Here is a 15112-nt window from a genome sequence, read left to right as displayed (position 1 = left end):
GACTGCTGAATGTTTAGTAATACTTCTTTTATGGATCTGGGACGACGTTTCTGCCATCAGGGTTTAAATGGTGGACATACAGTAGAAGCAACAAGACGACATGGTCATCAATATCCCCCACCACATGTGATGTCTATGAGTCTACATCCAAGATAGTGATCAAGGGTCATAACTCTGTTAAATATTATTGCACAGGTCTCATTTTTGAACTTGATCAAGGTATCCATGGTGTGAAGCTACACACTAAATTTCGTAATCCTAGCTGTAATAGTTTCCGAGAAAAGCTGTCCCCTTCATCTCGGACGGACGGATGGACGGATGGACGGACCGACGGACAGAGGCCAAACCTATATCCCCCTTCTCCACTTCGTGGAGGTGGGGGATAATAATGGAGTTTAACATGTCGAAGATAAGCACAGTTCATAGTATATTTGTGTAGGTATATAGAGCCTGTACTGAACACCCTTTAACCGTCTCTTGTGTTGAAATGGGAAACTGAGTGATGAACAGTTCTAATTAGTTATGAAAATGACTACAAAATGTTAATTTCACGTGTTGCTATTACATCACATTTACTAGCAGCTCGTGTTTAAAAGAGGATCAAGTGTTTAAATAAGTTGCCAAAGTAAACAATTTACAAAATGAGTCATTCCATCTCATTTCAACAAATCTGAGGAAATTTTGTTGCATGACCTCCTCTGATCATCTCCAAACTTTTTTTTTAACTATCCCAACATAAGAATAGATTACTTGCAAAGTTTTAACATCATATGATTGCTATTTGCTAAGTTATAAAATATTTAAATCCCTATTTTTCCACTCGGAAATTGATATTTTAGGTAGAAAGGCTTGATTTAGGAAGATAATACTGGGAACTGACTGATGATATAGACTTACAAGTGATCTGAAGGGTTCAAACACCTTAACAATAGAGCAGGAAAAAAAAATTTGGAATGAATATACCCATTTCTCTGTGGTACAGGGCAATTTAAAAATTTGGCGAAAATGGCATTTTTCAAGAATTTAGGCATTTTTTTCACAAATTTTAATAAGTAACAAGGTTCATATGTTATAAAAATCTCAAAGTACCTTAAAAGTTCTCTCTAACCTAAAAATATCCAAGAGCTAGCTAGTCTCCTTAGACCTCAAAACGATGCCTATTTATGAAACAGACTGAAAAACACCATACATATATTGGCACAGAAACCAATGTGGGACATGGAGTAGAAACATGAAACTTTGTCTGTATAACAATAAACATCCGAATAATTGATATCTGAAGTATCAACATTGTTTCTTGAATCCTTCATGGCCAATTTAACCAAGAAATGCACTATGTTTTATAGGCGTTTTTTAGGAATTCTAACTAATATATTGCAGTTAAAATGAGTTATATTGCCTTAGGTCCCATGTAAAACATGTAATTTGTCCCCAACTTATCACACCACTATTTCTGTCCTTTGAACTGCTTGAATTTCTCTGAAATCAGGCCATCATCTGCACCAGATATGTGGTACTGTCCGCCACTGAATGCCACTGATCTTTCTTCAGGTACATACCAAGGGTCAGTCTGACTGTCTTCTGACATGCTGCTCTCTTCACAGGTTTCAATTTTCTTGTAGCATTGAGGACAGACCTTCATGCCAGGCCTCACATTCATATACCCTTTTGACTGTAAAGTTTTGGCTGCCTGTATGTCAAGAGAGCGGAGACTTTTCCTGACACTAGCCTTGTGACATCTGAAAGGGTCGCAACATGCTTTCTGTAAAAATTCATATTTGTTCAAATACAGTTTTTCATGATGCATGCATACTGAAGCATCTGCAGGTATTTCAGACCCACTTCGCATTAACAGAAGTTCTTGTTCATTGTCTGTGTAGGTACAAAATTTCCGCAGGCCCGTCTTCCTGCAGTAAGTTGTCTTATGGCATTCCTCTGAGGAGGCTGTCCTGAGAATGCAGTCTGGGAGTGATGCCATTTCTTCTTATTTAGTTACTGTATGAAAGAAAAAACAATGTCTATATAATAATTAACTTCAGATATGCCCTTTGTAACTTATACTACGATGCTGATGCTTCAGATTCATCTTTCATCTTTAGTTGGTCATGTAAATGGTTCCTAAAAACAAAAACGAGGATCAAAATATATAGTAAATTGATTCAGCAGTTGCTCATCTTTGGCACAAGAAACAAATATGAAAGTAAGTTCACACATACTTCACACATACTAGTTCCTCCAAAAAAAATTTGAACCGCGTACCATGTATCCCACATGCACTTTTTAATGCCTAAAGTTAGGCTATTTTGGGTCTACACCTGAGTTCAACAGCCTATAAATCAATAAATAAGCTTTATTTTAATGTTTTAAAACTTTTACCTTATGCAACTTTCATTAGTAAAGAAGAAAATTCATTCTTTCAATGTCTTTTCACAAGAATAAGTCCTAAAATAGAGGCATGAAAAACCCAAAATAAAGTCGCCCATGAAATCATAAGGATATTTTGGGAAATTCCACAGTCCAGTATTTTTTTATTTTCATTCATTTCTATACTTTTCTCACCAGAAGGGTAAAAGTTTTGGAAGGGGAAAAAATTCTGACCATGTAAAAGGAGTATAAATTGCTTTTTTTAGTAGTTTAAAACCCTAAAATCATAGGCGAGGATTAAGTTTGGACTGACTATGGGTATTAGATTAGATCATTACTGCTTATACTGTATGTTTATAACCATAATACTTTGCATTTGTTAATAAAATTACCCAAATAAAGCCCAAAAAAATTTTTGGGAGGATCTGAGAAAGTGGTGCAACAAGCATTTGTTGAATTGACATGGAATGACTCAAATGCAATGTTACATGAACAGAACGTCCTTTAAAAACTGTTCAAAATGTGATTGTTTTCTACTTTTCTTTGATGTTTTCGGTGGATATTACCAGATTCAATCCAATAAATCCGGTAAATGAAAGCAGCCTCGGTTTCTCCGTGGTAGCCATCAATCAGCTCTCTTTACTCTCTTCACTGCATTAGACGGTGAAACTAAAGCTGTGGTGAGCAGCTACAGAGCCATTAAGTCTCTGTGTGCACTACATCACACGAACAAGACGCTCCGAGTGAGGCAAATGATTACGACTGCAATAAGACCAATGGACCTGAAAATGAGACGAAAACTGCATCTCTTGGCCTGCTTAGTACATGGTTATCTCATCGATTGGTAAATTACCCAGCAGTTAATGATAATGTTGAACTGAACTTTGCAGTGAACCTGTTCCACAACCAGCCTCATTTATGTCTACGATGTCAGGGACCATAACACAGAGAATTCAGCACAAGTTGTTAGATGTGAAAGGAGCTGCAATAGGTGGAACACAATACAGTTATTTTTTAAAATCCCTTGTTATGTAGGGTTTTTTCAATCAGTTTTTATATAAGTTTAAATCAGCTTTCATATAGTTTTTTATTCCCAGATTTTATATTGATTTTTTTAGTTTTTATATAGGCTTTTAAATCAGTTTCTATACAGGTATTTTTTATTATTTTATGTAGATTTTTTATCAGTTTTTATATATGTTTTTATCAATTCTTATATAGTTTTTTAATCTGTTTTTATATACGTATTTTTATCAGTTTTTGTATAGGTTTTTATTAATTTATATATACGTTTTTAAATAAGTTTTTATTTGTTTTCATATTTTTTATAGATTTTTAACAGTTTTTATATAGTTTTGTTAGCTTTTATATAGATTTTTATCAGTTTTTATGTAGGTTATTTAAGAAGTCTTTATATAGATTGTTATTAGTTTTCATACAGGTTTTTATTAGTTTTTATCTAAGTTTTTATTATCAGATTTTAGATAGATTTTTCTTAGTTTTTTTTTTAGAGGTTTTTATCAGTTTTATGTATAGCTTTCATACAGGTTTTAATTAGCTTTTATATAGGTTTTTTAATCAGTTTTTATATAGGTTTTATTAGTTTTTATATAGATTTGTAGCAGTTTTTATATAGGTTTATATTTGTTTTCATCAAATTTTTTTTATCATTAGATTTTATATAGATTTTTATGTAGGTTTCTATTAGTTTTCAAACAGGTTTTTATTACTTTTTTATAGCTTTTTAATCAGTTTCTATATAGGTTTTTATTACTTTTTTATAGCTTTTTAATCAGTTTCTATATAGGTTTTTATTACTTTTTTATAGCTTTTTAATCAGTTTTTATTACTTTTTATATCAGATTTTACATAGATTTTCATTACTTTTTGTATATGTTTTTAGCAGTTTTTATATAATTCCTGAACATCTTCATTTAGCTAGATAGACGCGTGGGGAAAAACAATGCAACTTTATCATCTGACCATGTCTCAAGTGTCCATGTAGCCTTAGTTTATCTTTCTTTATAAAACTCAAACGTAAAATGTGCTTACATGACATCAAGATGAACAATAAAATCAGTGAAAAGTCTTCTTAGGCAAAATATGACACCACACGTCGCAGGATCAGAGTGAGTTGTCAACCAGACAACATGTAAACAAACAGAAGCAAGAGAATGTGTTTATCCTAGTTCTGTTTGAAATGGGGCGCAAGGGGGAAACCAAAAATCTGTCAAACGTATTCAGTGGTCTCACAGGTGCAACTGACAATTAACAGCTCTGTTTGTTTGTGGGTAGCGTTATGTCATTCTGCATTCCCGTACATTCATAGATCTGGCTGCTCTACTGTGCCCCGCGCTTTAATTCACACGTATTTGCACAGATTCTTTTTCTGGTTGTTGTTGTTTTACGTTAGCTTTGTGATATTTTGTGCACAAGCTGCATATAGTACATTAGTGACTTTTGCTCAGGCATGTCGTTTTGAATGTTTTTAATGTCCTTTATGGATTTGTGTTGTTGCAATAATGGTGTTTGGTTTTAATAACTAACCTGCAGTACTCCTGCCTCATTTGATGTGCCAGTCGTAAGAATTGTTGATGCTAACAGCAAATCGTTCACAAAGTAAAATCCTGTGGGGCATCAGGTCACTTTTGGTTCACGGAAGGGCTGGTAGGTTATTTCTGCACTGCTGACCAGTCAGTAATCAGCCCACACTAGTCCCTGCTGTGCTGTCCATGCACATCTTCAGACCTTTTCTCCTGCAAGGAGAGGAGTTGGAGCAGGCAGCTTATTACACGGGGGCTTTTCTTTTTCATTTGTTACTGTCAGAATAGACGAAGACCACCAATGAATTAAAAACTGCCTGGATCAAAACATCCCTTACTATTAGAAGACAGCAGGGATGAGAACCAGCATCTTTCCATGTGTTGCCAGAGATTGAAAACGAGAGTAGGCAGAGCAACAAACACAGGAAGAGAGAAAGCAGGCCAGGAAGAGTGAAAGACAAAGACAAACTGTGTTTAGGCTGGAAGGACAAAGAAAACAAAAGAGTAAAAAGAGACGTTTGTCGGGACGTACGCTGCTGTGAGGTCCCCAAACAATATAGCGTTCTCTAAGTGAAAGACACATTCATTGCTTCTGACAGTTTGGACTGAAACCGCTGATTTATTGCTTCCTGTGGGAAAATATTTCCTCCAACTAACTACACCCACACTAAAATAAACCGAGATAAGATGGTATATAATATGCATTTCTGTTTAAAATATTACACACTCAACTGCACCATAAATCAGAGCAGAAACTTTATAAATCAATAATTGCACTCTAAATAGCGAGGAAGACATCATCAACGAACTTCTGAGCAGGTGGCGGGTTTTTTCTATACTTCACCTGAGGCAGACAGCAAACAAATATAGCAATCCCCACACAGCCCTCATACAAACAAAGCAACGTGATCTGTCTCATTGTGTACATACAGCACTATCACCTAGCTGTACTTTACTAGGTGTTTACAGAGCAGGTCCTCTTTCACACCCTGTTACATAACACCGGTAAAAGTAAAAAAGGCTACAAGAGAGGAGTTTTTGCAGAATGAGAAGTTACCTTTAAATAAGCGTGGCAGGAGCTTGTAACCGAAAATAAGCTCATACAAAATAAAGTTGACTTGCGTAAATAAATAGGTCTTATTCTGCAAGGTAAATGTTTTTATACACAATTTTGAAAGAGTTCCAGCAACTCAGGAATTTTAAGTCGGCAGTATTTGGCTAAATCCCTGCTTAGGCTCTAGTAATATTTTGTAAATAAAACTAAATATTTTTATGATATGTTAAGGCCACTGCTTACTGTATGATCTTTGGCTGTCCCAGACGAAACATAACAATTTTGAGAGAACTGTGGCGATCTCTTTAGTCTTGGCTCTAAATACTACGTCGCGCTGTCAGACAGGAGCAAGTACAGCCGTCGTCATGGTTTTGTGACCAAAGACAAGCTGTGATAAAATTCTGCCAGCGTCAGAAATTTGGGGTGATCATCTCACAGTGTGACGTCAACTAACTAACCAACAGAAATGCAGAATAAAATGACGTACTGATCAGCTAAACCCAACAGAACGCATCAAAACAAGCATGTGGGATTTAAACAAAGAAGACAGCCGAGTAGAGTTGTGGCAGCAGAAGACTTTTTGACGTGTGCTCTAGCTCGTACCACAACCGGACAAAAAAAGACGAAGCATGAACGGTCGTGGCTCGCATCCATAGTCTCATCCTCCTTTTTTTTGGATTTGTCTCCAAACACATAAATGTCACCAGGGCGAGGGCTCCGTTCATGTTTGTCTAGTTTCCCTGTGATTGTAGGAGCTCTGTTTATGCTTCTGTTCTTTACTTTTCATGGATGGACGGGGCACGCTTATGATGTTTTATTCTTGCACATTCACGCCGACCCACATCGCACAGTGTGTCGAGGCCTTTGGGAGTCTACAGAGCTGAAGATAATGTCTTCAAATGTTTATCCAACTACAGATATTCCATTCAGAATCATATAAAACTGAGAAACTAAGCAAATCATCACATGGGTTGAAGCTGAATTTTGCAAATCTTTTAGTTTGGTTTTCTTGACCAAAACAACTAATCAGAACATTTGCCGGCATTTCTTGATTTGAATCGGTCTTAACCCTTTTGAGCGTACAAAATGAGCCTATTGCATTTCTTTGCAATGAAAATATTAAACTAAACTTTCTCTTGGGAAATACTGAAAGACATCGACACAAGTTGTTTGTTCCAAGTACAACATTAACACGCTTAAAACAGCACTGCAAAGGTTCCGTTGATGTCGTTTGACTTTCTGTCAGTAGTACACTTAAAGTACTATACTTATTACTAGCTTTTGAAAGTACCCAACAGTAATTTTTCTTGCCACTGTCCCCTTAGGGCTTTCTCTGGGGGTTCAGGTATTTGAGTTCTGAAAGCATCTTGAGAATTGAAAATTGAATTAATACAATCAGTTAATAACTATAAGAACTAACAGAAACTCAACCAGACGTGTCATGGAAGCAGATCTCTAATGAAGCTTTATAAGAGCACAAATGCAAAGGAATGATCAACACATGAAGCTGTGAACCCAAAAGTCAAAAATAACTTCATGCAAAGTTCAACTGAAGCTAAAATAGCGCTCTCTTACCACAGAGACTGTAGCCTAGTCAGTCCAATCGCTGGGACAAACGGAAAACAACTCCTTATGGTGCAGCATCACATCACTTGTTTGGTTGAAACAGTAAGCAGAAATCTGATTACTGACTATCTTCATGCTAACATGTGATTTTCAGTGTTGTAACTTCATTTCTCAATATAACCACACTGCTGACACGCAGAGTCAAGGATTGGGCCATCCTGTCTTATTTTGCTTGTTCTACCCCCAAGAGAACCACAGAAAAAGAAGCCAACCGTGTCCATGAGGATCTCAGATGCACACAGTTGCAGCTGAAGTTTATTCAAAGTGAGCACGTATCCGCATGCAAATTTTACGGATTAGCAGTTCAACAAAGTGGCACCTTTCATGTCCCTTCCCACATACAGTATTTCCTGAGGTGTAACCTAGAGTGATGTACTGATAAGCTCTGATATGCCTCCAGGGGTCATTCAAGTCGTGTTTCACAAATGTGGGTGGAATTTGCTCCTTTCAGGACGCAATAAATGTGCACACAGTTTACAGAGATGAACAAACACAGACAGGCTACAACAGCGCAACTCCCTTCCTTTTATCCCGTTTTATCTTCCGGCTTCACCTCCATATTTTCTCTTCAAACCTCTGCTCACTTTTACTGCCAACTGGTTCTGCCTTTTGCACACACGCAAAATAAACACGCTTAGCGATCAAACAGCCACATGCTTCGGTCAGGTGTTGCTTTTAAAGCGGCTAATGGACAAACGAGAAATCCATTTCAAGATATTGGACGTGACCTCGGTGCAGTTGTCCAATGTGAGAATTTGGTGCTTTTTCTGTATTATGCGGATGTAAGCTGAGCATTTTGGCGAGTTAAGAATAGACTGTCTTACTGTCAATGTGGTGAATACAAAGCTACAACCATTAGTTTAGACCAGCATAAAAACTGGAAGCTAGTGGAAATATCTGGCTTTATCCGAGGTTAACAAAATCTCCCTTTGTGTATTTTGTTTTTGTAATACTGTCTGATTTGCTGTATGTGTAACCTGTTTTTGTTGTTCATCTTGTTGTATGCTCCCTCTTCACCAAGTCGTTATCGAAAATGAGAACTAGCTCTCAACTAATTAACCTGGTAAAATAAAGCTTAAACAATTTTTTTTAAAAATCTGACCTTCCCTGAAAATTCATTCAAATCCATTTGTCCGTTTTTGAGTAATATTGCTCACAGACAGACAAACCAACATCGATCGTCACATAACTCCGCCACGGCTCCACCTCCTTGAGTAATCGTCTTTCAGACAATAGTGTTCATCCAGCAGTTTGTGTTTTGCCCTTTCCTATTTCAAGGGAAAAGGCCACTGTGCACAAACCCAGCTCCATAAATAAATGCTCTTCCCAGTTAGGTGTGGAACAACTTGACTGGCTCGTACTGGACCCTGACCTCAAGTCCGTTCAGCACCTTTGGAATTTATTGGGAGGGAGACTGCAAGCCAGACTTTATGACCCAACATCGTTAATGTCACTGTGGCAAAATGGGAGCACATTTGGACAGCCACCGCCAGAAATGGGAAAAAATTAAGTCAGAGACCAGAACAGTGGAGGCAGCTATTGCAACCATTTGTTGAGGAGTCCACATATCTTTGCCCTAATAGTCTTCCCGCTTCCTCCCACCACTGCCTCCCCTTCTCCCTTTCATTGTCAGTGCTTTATTGTCGACAGCCAGCGCTCACGAGGGACTATTACAGCAGATCATATTGCACAACAACATCCAAGGCCTTCACAACAAGCACCATCTCCTGGCTTTATAGCCGTTAAAGGCCCAGCCATAAAAAACAACCTGCTGGGCTTTCACAGCGGCACAACGCCTCAGTGAGCAGCACATCTGACATTCGGAAAGGCGTTTATGATTTGGCCTTGATTTTCTGACGTTGTATTACACGAGCCGCCCGACAGCCGATACATTAACTCACATTACTGTTTAATGAAAACAATGAAAGGAGCGCTCTACTCCTTCAATAATGCTGGATTAATGTGCGGCATTAAAAAAAATATGAGTAGTAAAATCAGTGCAGCAAAGTCGGGCATGGCATCTTGTTCCTCGTCCAAAGCTGGTGCCTGCATTAGCTACGATGCAACTCAATGACCTACAGTACATTCAGAGATTTTGGTGTACTTCTAGCCTCAAGCAAAACTCAGAAGTGGGCTGCAGAGGTCTTTACAGGTTTTTTTTTTTTTTTCATTTTTAAAATTGTAGGTTTGAGACCAACACTAAGGACTATTTATCAGTCTACTACAAGTTGTGTACACCTTCGTTTTACTGTGCTATCCAACACCTGTACACAGAGATGAAAAATTGGTGCAGTTTTGCTTCAACTTTTAAGCCAAGTGTGTTGTTGACCGATGCCGTGGCTACACTGAACACACAACATATTATTAAACTGCCTCTATAACGCTATGTTTCCACTATTATCAGTAGTTTTTAATCACCAGTAGAGAAGATTGTGGAGATCTGCTTCACAAACGTTAAAATAGACCAGTCTCTTAACTACAATTTTAGGAGTTTCAATCGGCTCTTTTACAGAAAAATACATCAAAAAATAATTTTTTAAAAATTACTCTACCAGTCAGTGAATTGCATCCAATGGAATCAGCGACATGAATAAAGTTCTTCCTCCAGCTCCCTCTGTCCAGCATTACAGACAAAAGTTCTTTGCCGTCCAGACCAGTGTCTTTTTCTAGCACCTTCCTTAATGGCGTGCTGGGCCTGCCAGGCCTTCGGATAGTATCAGGTTTCCATAACAACGACCAGCTGCTTCGTTGTGTCTCACCACATGTCCAGCCAGGGCTAGTCCACGTTGTCTAATGATGGTTGATCAGCATGGATGTGAGCCATATAGCAACTTGTTGCTGAGGTGCGATTTCCAGGAGATGTTTTGTACCCTCTGTAACATTCAAAGTCCCATGGATTCTTTTTGAGAGAGTCTTTGTTAGTGACCAGGAGTGAGATCCAGAGAGCAAGATGGTTTCCACTGACACCTTGAATACAGGGAGTCCTCAGTTTACGACATCATCAACTTATGACGTTTCAACATTACATCAGAACTGGTTACATGGAACTGGTTGGCAAGTGGAGCGGACGAATACATCGTCATGCGCTGCTATAAGACGGTTTTGTTTAGATTCTCCGGTTGTACACCAGCTTGGATTGTGCTACATTCTCTAACTTTTTGTCCTTCATTATGGCTCAGACTCTTCTGATGCATGACTCATACATGCATGGAAGTCGTTGATATTCATGACTTTTTTGAAGAATTGATCTATATCTTGATGCACGTAACGGCTTTATCTACATTTCGCTGGAGTCCCAACTTACACTGAAAATCAACTTACGTCAATCCATAGGAAATGAACTCCGATGTAAGTCAAGGATTACACTACCATACCATCAGTATCATGGAAATGACTGCTTTATACCAAACATGGATACCAGTTTGGGGTTTTGTTCCTTCTTCTGGCTCCAGCTGACAGTTGCTTCATAACTTCATCCCATACTTAGTCGACTGTCATCTGTAGAAGCTAACTTACACATATGACACAAACTTGGCCAAAACCTTCACAGCGCTGTTCTGCTTCCAAAACCTGAACACACAACAAAGCCAAAACAGCAGCTCGACGCCTGCCTAATTTGCCTGTGACTCACACAACAACGGCGTACATGCCCTGCAGGTGTAGTGACGAAAAAGACATATTCTGCATCATATGTGCTCTGCGAATGGTTTGCATACATGTTAAGTGTTCGGTGTAGCCAAATGCTGATGGTGTCAAAACTACAGGAGAACCTCAGAAAAGCAGTAAAAAAATTAGCACATTTTGGGGGAAACATGCTGCTGCTTGTTTCTGAACTGACAGTGATGTCTAGGTGTGAACAGTTACTGAATTCAAAATCAAAACGAAGCAACATGTCTGATCTGGGGTTTAATCTGTTGTGTTAACACTTTTGCAAATTTATGTAAACGTTCTTCTGTGACAGTTATGCTTTTGATAGTGTCTCGTGGTTTTGGACGAAGCTTTTTGTTAGTATGGGAGCATAAATGACTTCTTCTTCGACGTCCGTTAGTTACACTGCTATAGGCCGAGGCTGCTCTTTGATGCACTGAGTCTTCCTCCATCTACCTTTGTATTTACTATATATACCGTTATTGCAGTCCTTTATCCGAGTGTCCCTGGTCCCAGAGCTGGATGCTACAGATCTGTGGTTGCTGTCCCACCAGCTGTTTTAGTCTCCACCATGTCCACCGTAGGATGCTGCTGCTGACCTTCCTCCAGCCCACTGTTTCCAGCTGTTCATTTCCACCAGTCAACCCTGCATTGCCCTCACTTTACAGGATATGCTCTTCTCCATACTGTTTGAATTTTATTACCAGCTATATATGTAGTATATTTCATGCCAGAGCCGTACAACATAACAGTAAACTTCCGAATCAGTTTCAGTGTTGGCTTCTACTTTGTATGTATCATCCCTACCTCTTCTGTCCCTCTCAACCCACCAGCCAGCAGCAGATGGGTCCCCCCACACAAAGAGCCGGGTTCTGCTCAAGGTTTTTTCCTGTTAAAAGTGATTTTTTTTTCTTGCCACTGTCTCCTTAGGGCTTGCTCTGGGGGTTCATATAGAATCTGTAAAACGCCTTGAGACAACTTGAACTGTAATTGCCGCTATATAAATGAAATTGAATTGGTAAGGCTCCAGCATGTGTTTTGAAAAGCACAGTGAACTAAAACTTGTTGGGAAATCTTACTATGTGTCAGAAGAACTGCGATTAGATATTTTCGGCAAATCATTCAGGCCTTGCAACGTTCCAAAACCTCAGTTTAATTGACATCTGATGATGAAAGCACTACATAATTTCCTCAATCCCATAAATGTTAGAGTATATTATGTATGTACAGTCATGGACTCGGCTGTATTGTGGTAAATCTTCATGTCAGAGTGACTGTTATGGTTCCAATGCTGTTATTTCAAATGGATAATAAGAATTTCTGCTACAAAACTCAAAGCAATCTCATGATTTCTACATTTGAGAAGCTTTTCATGCCAACACAATGAACAACACAGTGATCTATAAAATGGACCAAGGACATTTCGGTCTGCTTGGGAGGAAAAAGCATTCTTGAAATGAAAATATGCAGTGAAATCTCAGAATTTCACTCATTGTGAGTACGAGATTTTCTCACTCAAAGGGATGTAAAGTCTTGTCAGTCGTGAACAAGCTAAAACACGCAGTATTACACGTTACATGCAAGTGTTGGTGCCCCCCGTGAGTCTGCTAAAATCAGAAATGTTAATCTGAGCGCAGATCTGAGGAGGAAGGGGGCACTACAGCCTTAAGAATCAGCCACATCCTGATTGAAACCGTGTCACTTGCACTCATTACAAATCTGGGACTTTTTCAGCCCGACTTTACCTATTTTTCTGCCCCACAACACCACCTGATGATCGTCTTGTTTCTACCAACACATAAGGCCTCAGAAACACTGCTTTTCCCTCCACCCTTTGCTCTCCCGTATGGCACACAAACAGCCTTCCAGTAATGAGTCTCAGATAAAATACTAACAACATCCTGCAGCTCTTCAACTCCTACAGAAGCTCATCTTGCAGCACTTCATTAGCTCAGACTGGGGGGCGGTGTGGAGAGAAAGCCCGTTTTCAAGCTTCTGAACAAAAGCTTCAACATACATACTTAGGACTGGCTCAGACTGCTTCTTTTTTTCTTTTTTGCCTCCACTTTCTGAGGAAACGAGCGCCAGGAAAACGTAACCCGTAATGGAAGACAAAAACTGTGGAACTTAAACGCAGCCCCACTTTCACCATTAACCACATTTAATAAAGTCAAATAAAGTTATTTTTCGTTCTTTTAATACAACTTAAAGTAAAACTTGACAGCTGCTTTAATAAACAAGAGAACTTTTAGCTCGCTGTTGATATTAACCCACGCGACGTTAGCGGAGTAAACAGTTTGTTTGTCGGAGCATCTCTCACCTTGTTTCCTCCAAATTTGAGCGCTCAAACTGAAGAAACGTCCAACGAGAGGAAGAAAACACTCTGGGGGGAGTTTGATGAAGTGTCCACTGTGTGTTCCCGGACTTTAGCTGTGTCAGGGATGAGCTCCAGTTTCCAGTAGTGAACCAGAGTAAATACCTTCTTCTCTTTCACGGCTCGGGTCCTTTTTTTTTCTCAATGATGGGCGTGACTCGGTTCCCAGTGACGTCACATGTTACCGTAACACACACGATAGTGCGACGACAAAAACACGCAGCCTACCGTAAAGACTCATCACAACCCGCAAAGCATCCCATATGAACAATATTCAGATTATCTATCTATCTATCTATCTATCTATCTATCTATCTATCTATCTATCTATCTATCTATCTATCTATCTATCTAGATATCTATCTATCTATCTATCTATCTATCTATCTATCTATCTATCTATCTATCTATCTATCTATCTATCTATCTATCTATCATTTTAGTTTTATTTTATTTAACTTTTTTGGTCATATTTTTTTCTATATTTGAGTCTTACACTCAGTTTAAAAATCCATACAAAAATATCGTAGAGGGAGGAGGAGGGTGCTTTGACATGGATATATCACCGATTATCTAATATATGTTTATTTATTTCATATTTTGTTTGTAAGAATGTACATAAAAAAGATAAGATAATCATTTATTGCTCCGATGCCAGGGGATATAGCTGGAGTAAATAATTCTACTTCGTCCTACTCCTTTTAGGATAAGTTGGGGTATTATTTGTTGCTTTGCTTTGTTTTGTTTATTTCCCTATGTTTTATTTTGTTTTGTTGTTGTTTTTGAATATATTTCGATTTGTTTTTGTGGCTTGTTTTTCTCACATGTCCACAATAAAAACATTCATTCATTCATTCAAGTAAAAGTGCATGTACAGCAATGTAAAAGTACTTCCTTACAAGCATTAAAAAATACTAAAGTAATACTATTGGCGCTAGCAATTTACAAATACTCTAGGTAAAAGCCCTGCATGAAAATTTCTACTCAAGTAAAAGTACAGGTAAAGTGACACAAAAATACTTGATTAAAATCAATAGAAAATGTTTATTATTAGTAATAATACAGTAAACAGTATTCTTTATGTTTATAAAGGGGTACAGCAGAATAAGCAAGGTGTAAATAATAAAATTAATCGAGGTTGAATTCTGTTTAGCTGTTCCAATTTCAGGTCCTGCTAGTGTTTACTCTCTTGACTAATGTTAAAGTTTTTTTTCTTTGGGCTTCCATACAGTTTGGAACAAAGAATGATAAAGCAAAAATATCCTTATCAGTGACTAAAAAAGGAAAGAACTGGCACGTGTCATTTGTTAATGCCATTTTATGTTTTTAATTGTGCATCTGTTGTACTTGTAGCTGAACATTTATACCATTAACCATGATTTTAAAAGCAAATGGAACCGGAGACAAGACTAAACATGGAACACCTCCTACCAATCAGCAGAGGGGGACATAGCTGCTTTTTCAGCTAAAAATGAGAATTAAGTTTCTGTTATTTCAGAATGC

The 15112-nt window shown here is 38.1% G+C and overlaps 1 protein-coding gene across 1 annotated transcript in view; it reads right to left on the bottom strand.

The window, feature by feature from the left end:
• Positions 1 to 13762, bottom strand: part of carhsp1 (calcium regulated heat stable protein 1) — a 35283-nt gene extending 21521 nt beyond the window's left edge. Inside the window, exon 1 of the mRNA XM_051941002.1 lies at positions 13556 to 13762. The gene's annotated coding sequence lies outside the window, so the exon portion shown is untranslated. The remainder of the gene's footprint in view (positions 1 to 13555) is intronic.
• Positions 13763 to 15112: the final 1350 nt, after the last annotated feature.

The sequence above is a fragment of the Acanthochromis polyacanthus genome, chromosome 21, assembly GCF_021347895.1.
Source record: "Acanthochromis polyacanthus isolate Apoly-LR-REF ecotype Palm Island chromosome 21, KAUST_Apoly_ChrSc, whole genome shotgun sequence".
Taxonomy (NCBI): Eukaryota; Metazoa; Chordata; class Actinopteri; family Pomacentridae; genus Acanthochromis; species Acanthochromis polyacanthus.
This window is presented reverse-complemented; position numbering and strand designations above follow the sequence as displayed.